Below are 8,403 nucleotides of genomic sequence, written 5' to 3' on the forward strand. Positions count from 1 at the left end.
AACACCAAATGTGGGCATTTCTTAATGGCCCAATCTCTTCCTTTAACTATGCAGGGGAAGCCAAGCCCCCATGATGGAACTAGGTAAGTGATAGGAGCCAGGAGAGCTGCTCACCAGAGGAGGTTGAGACCAAGTCCACAAGTGCCTCAGGGAATGTGAGAAACTGGGTAACTTCCGTGAAATGAGGCGAAGTCCAAAGTCCTCTGCATCCCACTCAACACAAGGTGGGCCGCAGCTTCTCAGGGCAGGGAGTGGGAGACCAGTGGGAGCAAATGGCACTTCCCACCTGTTCTTGGCTATAAAGAAGCCTCCAGCCCACACCAGGAGCCAATTAAAGGGAACTGAGCCTGGTTCAGAATCCCAGAAAGCTATCAAGTGGGGTCTAATCCCTGGAGGTGATCCCAATTAAAAGGGAGCGCTTTATATCAGGAGGACAATTCAGAAGATGCAGCCACGTGGTCCTGCTGTCACACTGAGCTTTCTAGAGGCCGCACGGTGCTTGAGAGGCTCTGCCTGCCTCCCTGAAGGAGCTTCTCCTACCCAGCCCTAGATGGGAACAGAGAATTATGGCTCTTCTTCCTCTTATTATATAGCTTTTGAAAAATAGTATTTTTACTTAAGAAAAAAAATTTTTAAGAATATTTTTAGAGACAGGGTATCGCTTTGTCACCCAGGGTGGGGTGCAGAGGTGCAGTCATGCCTGACTGGGCTCAAGTGATCCTCCCGCCTCAACCTCCCCAATAGCCAGGACTATGGGCACACACCACTTTTTAAAAAATTTCATTGACACAGTCTTGCCATGTTGCCTAGGTTGATCTTGAACTTCTGGCTTCAAGCTATCCTCCCACTTTGGCCTCTCAAAACGCTGAAATTAAAGGCACGAGCCAATGTACCTGGCCAAAAGTTTGTTCTGTTTTGTTTTGTTTTTAAATAGTATTTTCTGAAAGATCAAGATGTTGTATAACAGCTTCTTCAATAGAGGAAATAGCCCCAAATGTTAGCTTTTTCAGTTATTCTGACACAATTAAAAAGAGGAGGACTGTCTGCAGAGCCAGGTGGCATGCCACGGCTGTGGCTCACTGTCAGTGGCACATTTAAGGAGTCCAGCACAGTGTCAAGCTGGCACTTTTTGCAGGCAGAACGCAGGGTGGTGAGCGCAGAGCTACCAAGCCTGCACAGACACTAACTAGGTGGCAAGCCTCTGTCCCTCAGGACTGATGAAGCTGGAGACAGTGCCTGGGGCACAGAAAGAATCCATACATGATCCGGTGCTGTGATCCTTGTTTCCCAAAACAGGAAACCTGAGCACAGAGGTTAACTTCCCTGAGGACCCACAGCAGCAGTGCTTTCAATCAATATTTTAAAGGCAGGCGCGGTAAGATTCATCTATGGTTTTGTTTTCTTTCTTTTTCTTTTCTTCTTCTTCTTCTTCTTTTTTTTTTCTTCTGCTCACATGTCACGTATTTTGTGGAATGAGTTTCCAGAGCAATCAAATTTTACCAAATCACAATGGCCAAACACAATGAGGGGCTCTGGCAGGGAGCGGGGATTACTAAAGAGGAAAAAATAAGATCTAAATAAACGACTTGTAGGGTAGCCCACAGTGCCCAGGACGGCACCCCTTTGAGCACGTTCTACCCGTCCCAGACACCCCTCCATCCCAGGCAAACCCGGACAGCTGGTGGCCAAAACCTTAGCTCACCTTTGAACCATCCTGAACAACAAACTGACCCAGGCCCAAATGTCCAGAAAGTCCCTGCTGGCGCTCCAACCCGCTGTCCTGAGCTGGATCGTTCTACTTCAAAGGGGCATCGCCTTATCACCCTCCCCCAGATCCTTGGCCTTTCGGGGCCCAGAACGCTACGGAAGCCCGGCGGCCAGGAGGGGTTGGGCTCCCGCTCCATAGCGGGCCCCCCCTCCCCCAGCCAGCACGCGGCCAGGCGGAGGAAAAGCCCGGAGCTCAGAGAGCGCAGAGCCTGGCCACTGGGCAGCCGCCTGACCCAGGAAGCGCAGCGCGAGCTCCCACTTCGTCTTCATGGATTCCCAGCCCAGCTGCGTGGTGGTGACTGGTAAGACTATATAATTTTTTTCTCTGCTATTTGTTGCTGATTTTAGCCTGGCCCTGGAATGCGCACTGGCTTGATCCTGGGTCTTAAACAGTTCCCTGAGGGGAAGAGAGTGGCAACTGGTGGTGCTAATAATTCCAGATGGAAACGGACTTCCTGCTGTGCCCCAGTGATAAACAATCAGGAACACAGGCATTTCTGCTTCTGTGGCTCATTCGCTTCAAATAACTCTTGAGTGGCACGCACGAAGGTGCCGCTGGTGGCTTAGGCTCAGACCTTGCCTTTCAACCCAGCAGGGAGGAAGCTGAGACTGGTACCTGCTTTCCCTGAGTGGGGCCTGAGGCACGTGAGGTATCCCTTGGGGGTGCAGGCTCATAGCAAGGAAGAGGAATCTGTAGGCCCAGAAACCACAGGGCCCTCACAAGGCTTGCAAGCCCGTCTACAATGGCCACCCGCGAAGGAACACACAGGCCCCGCTCCCAGAGTGAGAGCTTCCGTTTCTCAGGGAGCTCTGAAGCACCCCTGACAGCCACTATCTGGAGACCCTGAGCCCCAGAAGGTCAACTTGGAAGGAATGGTGGCTGCTCACTTCTGCAAACACCAGTACATCCAAAGTCACCCCCACCCACATGTGCCTCACCAAGTCAGCATCCCAGCGGGACCCTGGGGGTCTGATCTTCACAAAGCTCTTTTATTTTTATTTTTATTTTTATTAATTTTTTTTTTTTTTTGAGACAGAGTCTCACTCTGTCACTAGGCTGGAGTGCAGTGGCCCAATCTCGGCTCACTGCAACCTCCACCTCCCTGGTTCAAGTGATTCTCCTGCCTCAGCCTCCCAAGTAGCTGGGACCACAGGCGCCCACCACTAGGCTCAGCTAATTTTTGTATTTTTAGTAGAGACGGGTTTTCACCATGTTGGCCAGGATGGTTTCGATCTCTTGACCTCGTGATCTGCCCGCCTCAGCCTCCCAAAGTGCTGGGACTACAGGCATGAGACACCGCGCCTGGCCCTATTTTTATTTTTGTATTTTTAATTTTTCTGAGACAGTCTCCGTCTGTTGTCCAGGCTGGAGTGCAGTGACTCAGTCATAGCTCACTGCAGCCTCAAACTCCTGGGCTCAAGTAATCCTCCCACCTCAGCCTCTCAAGTAGCTGGGACGACAGGCACTCACCACCACACCCACAATGTATTTTGTTTTAGTTTTTAGTAGAAACAGGGTTTTCCTATATTCCCCAGACTGGTGTCTCAACTCCCGGGCTGAAGTGATCCTCCTGCCTTGGCCTCCCAAAATGCTGGGATTATAGGCATGAGCCATCGTGTCCAGCCTTCATTTTTAGTGAGACACATTTGGCCAGTTTTAAGTTTTCTGAATTGTGTTGGATGAAGAGACAGGGTTTACCGGATGAATGGGAAATTGAAAGTTGTGTCACTTAATCTTTTCAGACTGTAATTCAAACTCCTATCGACCTTCTGAGAAAAAGAAAGTTCTTTGGGAAACCTTTTATCTCCCTTGCTCTTATTTGTGTTATTTTGGTTCTGGAGATTGAATGGTTCAAATTACTCTTGAATTCCTAAGGAAACTGTACTCCTCATACATGCAATGCTTGTCATGAATGAAATACGAACACTGAAGCACCATCTTAGAATCACACTGACCCCTGCCTTTGTCTTGTCAGCCTGTGGTTTGCTGGCAAACTGGAGACTGTTTGATGAAGTACCTGATAATCAGCTGCGATTTGAGAATGCCCGCTGGATTCCAGAGCATGGCCTTCCTGTGTTAGAAATGCTTTGAGCTGCCAGGGGCAGTCTCTTCATTTAATTGGATTTTCTTCATGTGTAAATCTCACCAAGACAATTGGCATGTAGATAGATGGTGGGAGAACCAGGGCTCTGACAAATTGCTTCGAGATCAAGGTGTTCAGACTGGCACCAACAATAACAAGAGTGAGAAAACATGCATCCCTCCCATGGGCCTCTCAGAATTCTAAGAGATTTCTCCAGCTCCTTTTGCAAGTTCCACTGGGGGGCTGACCAAGTTTAAAGTGAGGTTTGACCCTGCGACACAAAAGCTTCAAACCTTCACTTGCAGAGTTGATTTTTCTAATTTAAAACAGATAAGAGGTGTCATATTTGCTGATAAAAATATGATTCTAAAGCAGAATGGGATTTTTGTCTGTTACTGCATTTTTATTATCCTAGGAGGTACCTGGCTTCTCAGTGCTTTTTTTTTTTTCTTAATCTCACCATTTTCTATAACTTTTTTTTTTTTTCTGGCTGTTTCCAGAGGCAGCTAAAGTCTTATTTATTCTAAAGGATTTGGTCAAATCAGAGGATACCATGGGCTTTTTGGGACGTCCTGTCCAAAATTTTTCATTCCCTGAGAAAGTTTTTACCCCCTCGTGAGCCAACCCTGTTTGTGGGTCCAGACTCTGATGTTCAGGAATTGCAAAGGTATAATTCAAGTTTCTCTGCAGAACTGGTTCCTACTCTAAAGGCCTGAGGTCCAGGGAGCTGGGTTTTCAGAGACTGACATTTAATCACAGCCCTTTCCTCATCTAAGAATTTGAATGAATTGAGAAATATGTCACAGGAATCAGAGATGGAACAAAACCTCAGCTGTGCTCCAGGATAAAGCTGAGTTAGACAATTCCACTTGTACCTGCAGCCCACTTAATTGAGCACCCCACTCCATCACAGGCATATCTGGCACTGGCTAGTCTCCCACACAGGAGGCCACACAGTTTTTAAAACTTTTTATTTTGAAATAAATATTCATAGGAATTTGCAAAAAAAAAAAAAAGTGTACAGAGAGGTCTCCTGTACCCTTTACCCAGCTTCTCCTGATATTTCAATATAAAAACCAGGATACTGACATTGTTATAATTCAAAATTTGTATGCACATGCAGTGTGTTTGTGTGTGTGTGTGTGTGTGTGTCTGTGTGTGTAGTTTCAGCTCGTGTTTAGCTTCCTATAACTACCACTACAATCAAGATGCCTAGGAGTACCATCACCACAAAGTTCACTTGTGCTCCCTTTGGGAAAAGTAGTATTTACCCAATTCCTATACCCCTACTGTATCTTGGAAGTAATGAACTTGTTTTTGATTGTTACAAGCTCATAGGTAGAAGGGACTAGCCTTGTCTCAGATGACTTCAGACTTTGGACTTTTGAGTTAATGCTGGAATGAATTAAGACTATGGGGGAAGGTTAAGAAGGCATGATTGTATTTTGAAATGTGAGAAGGACATGAGATTTGGGAGGGGCAAGGGGTAGAATGATATGGTTTGGGTTTATGTCCCTTCTCTAATCTCATGTCAAATTATAATCCTCAGTGTTGGAGGAGGGGCCTGGTGGGAGGTGACTGGATCATGGGGGTGGGTTTCCCCTTTGGTGCTATTCTCATGGTAGTGAGTTATCACAACATCTGGTTGTTTAAAAGCATGTAGTACCTCCCCCTTTTCTCTCTCCCTCCTGCTGCAGCCGTGTGAGACATGCAGGCTTCCCTTTTGCCTTCTGCCATGATTGTAAGTTTCCTGAGGCCTCCCCAGCCATGCTTCCTGTACAGCCTACAGTATTGTGAGCAAATTAAACCTCTTTTCGTTATAAATTACCCAGTCGCAGGTATTTCTTTATTGCAGTATGAGAACAGACTAATACTACTGGCAACAGCTGACCTGCTGGGTAATGCTCAGCTTCCCTTGCACAGGCCCCCACGCTGCTAGAAGCCAGTTCCAGGCAGTTATGCAGCATCATCTCCTACCATCCAACCCGTCTGGGCTCCAGCCACATTGGACAACTTGATGATCTGCAAGGTTCCATGCTTCTGCCTGCCCCAGTGACATACCCATGACTTTCTCTCAATTGCTCCTCTCTCCTCCTAGATGAATCCTCATACCCACTCCTTCTTGGTCCTCTGCAGAATCTCTGGCCAGTCCCCAGCAGAGCTGACCTCTCTCCTCTGAACTACCCTGGAAAATGCCCTTGGAATTTTATTAGCTCCTGTTCCACTTATCCACTTATTTTTAGTCATACATTTAAGAGTTCTTTAAAAATGGGAGTTTTTAAGGAGAAAGATGACGATTTTCTCTTTTATTATTTCCCTGGTGCAGACAGAGTTGGTGCTTAGCAAAATGTATGAGTGAATGAATAAATGAAAAGTGGGGTCCTCTCAGAGGTGAGCAAATGCTTTATTTTAACTGTGTTCAAGTGTCAGGTGTCCCAGAAAAAAGCACAGACCCTGAGGCTGTCCGTGTGCTGTAATTCTTGGAGATCTAGGAAGCACGTAAGCAGGTAAAGCTGGAAAAGAGTATCAGTCAAGAAGCTCATGGAATCCAGCCTTTCCCAAATGTGTTGGCCCTGGCTCCAGGGCAAGTGGGCTATGCAGAGCAGGCACCATGGTAGCACCACTGTGGGTGCTCACTGCAGGGTCCTCGCTGCAGGGCCACGTGTTTTTCTTAGATAAGGCTGACAGGAGGGGCTGTGACTGGCCTCAGCCTCATTCTTCTCTCCACCCACCATCTTCTCTCTCACTTCTTCCTTCCCCTGTGCAAGGCAGCACGTACCACAGGCATGTTCCCAAATCTAGATCTGCCTCACCATATGTGAACATTATGTCCCATGCACCAAATGCTAGTGTCCTTAGCTATGAAGCTCTACCTCTCACCCCATTCATTCTCCTGTTACCCTACATGGCCCCAACACCCCTCCCCCACATGGACTCAATGTCTCTTGGCTCCCACAGGGATACCCCTACCCCATGCTTCCAACACATCACTGCATCTGCCCCTAAGGCATCCTCCTACAGCCCATCCCAATGCACACATTGAGGTGGAACTCCAGTAAGATTCTTCCCTGAAGGTGCTGTGAATCAGCATCGAGCCAGTTAAGCCAATTACACCAATCCCCACGTGTAAAAGGGTTCGTGGATCTGTGTCTGAGTTTCTTGGCAACTCAGGTCTTAACCAACAATGAACTTCCTTACCCAAGTGCTTGCGGATCCCTGTTTCTTACTGGATCTGACAGGGAGACCAATAGCTACTTTTAAGTACTAGAAAAGATCAACTAGAGGAGTAATACACAGAAGATGAAAATGAAGAAAACGGTGTCCAAACAGACTCCCCTCCCAGTGGGCTCTATCTCCAGTTCCTGGGGCTCTTTAAAATGTGCCATGAAATAAACAGAGCTAGGTGCCCTCAGGCATCTCTGAGGTCACTCAGATTTGTTCAGTCTGTGAGGGTCCATATGGGGAAGTGGCTGACAGTGGGAGGCAGCCACGCAGGGGCTACAGGGAGCCTTGCTGCAGCAACAGTATCTCAGGGCAGAGACGTTCTCTTACTTCTGAACTGGAACTTTGCCCTTCTCTTTAGCCTCCAGCTCTGATGGAAACAGGTCATCCTGTTGGCAGGGCCTCCCCACACCTGGCCTTCTCCTCTCCCTGGTCTGAGTTCAAGCTCTCACCAGCTCCCTTACAGCTAGATCAGGGGACCATCCAGGACTCTGCACCTCATGACAACCCCAAAGGCCAGGGTTCCCTTTGAAAAATGCCTGAGGCTGCACGGCAGTATTTGGGCCCAATTCACTTACAGGCACAAGCATCATGCCTTTAAAACACTTAGTGCAAGTTTTCTAACTTTCTTAGAAAGTTGGAAATCGTAGAGTAGAATGAATCCTAACGGATGGAGGCGGCATCACTGTGGAAAGTGAGATAACTTCAGTGGACGGTGACGTGACATCAAATTAAGTCAACTTCATTTTAAATTTAAAAGAAATTAAATTACATAGGGAGAACATTTTCAGTCCTGCTTATTAGGACAAGAAGAAAGTTCCAGTTTGCTGGTGCTATTTCTCTAACACCCCCACACCACACACTGGTCTTCCTCTTCAACAAACAGGAAGGAGGCTTCAGGCTCTGACCATTGATCAGGTCACTACATCTGACCTGATGTTAAGGATACTTTCTTATTTTTATTTTACTTGGGTTTTTCAATATATAAATCTCTCTCTATATATATTTTTTTCAATATATAAACTGAATATATATTTTCAATATACAAATTTCAATATATAAATATATATATTTCAATATATAAATATATTTTTTCAATATATAAATCTATATATATATATATGTGTGTGTGTGTATATAAATGTATGTCACTTATACATTAGAAACTTAAGTAAAAGTATCCTAATGTCAGGTCAGATGTAGTGACCTGATCAAGGTTCAGTGTGTGCATGAAGCCTCGTTCCTGTTTGTTGAAGAGGAAGATCAGTGTGTGGTGCAGGAGTGTTAGACAAATTTATATATATATAAATTTCTCTCTCTCTCTCTCTCT

General features: G+C 46.4%; 1 protein-coding gene across 1 annotated transcript in view; it reads left to right on the forward strand.

Moving 5' to 3' along the window:
- The first annotated feature begins 1,936 nt into the window (after positions 1-1,936).
- The window catches only part of PGPEP1L (pyroglutamyl-peptidase I like), a 65,869-nt gene continuing 59,402 nt past the window's right edge, over positions 1,937-8,403 (forward strand). The window contains 1 exon segment of the mRNA XM_023220905.1: positions 1,937-2,069. The gene's annotated coding sequence lies outside the window, so the exon portion shown is untranslated.

The sequence above is a fragment of the Piliocolobus tephrosceles genome, chromosome 6 (genome assembly GCF_002776525.5).
Source record: "Piliocolobus tephrosceles isolate RC106 chromosome 6, ASM277652v3, whole genome shotgun sequence".
NCBI lineage: Eukaryota > Metazoa > Chordata > Mammalia > Primates > Cercopithecidae > Piliocolobus > Piliocolobus tephrosceles.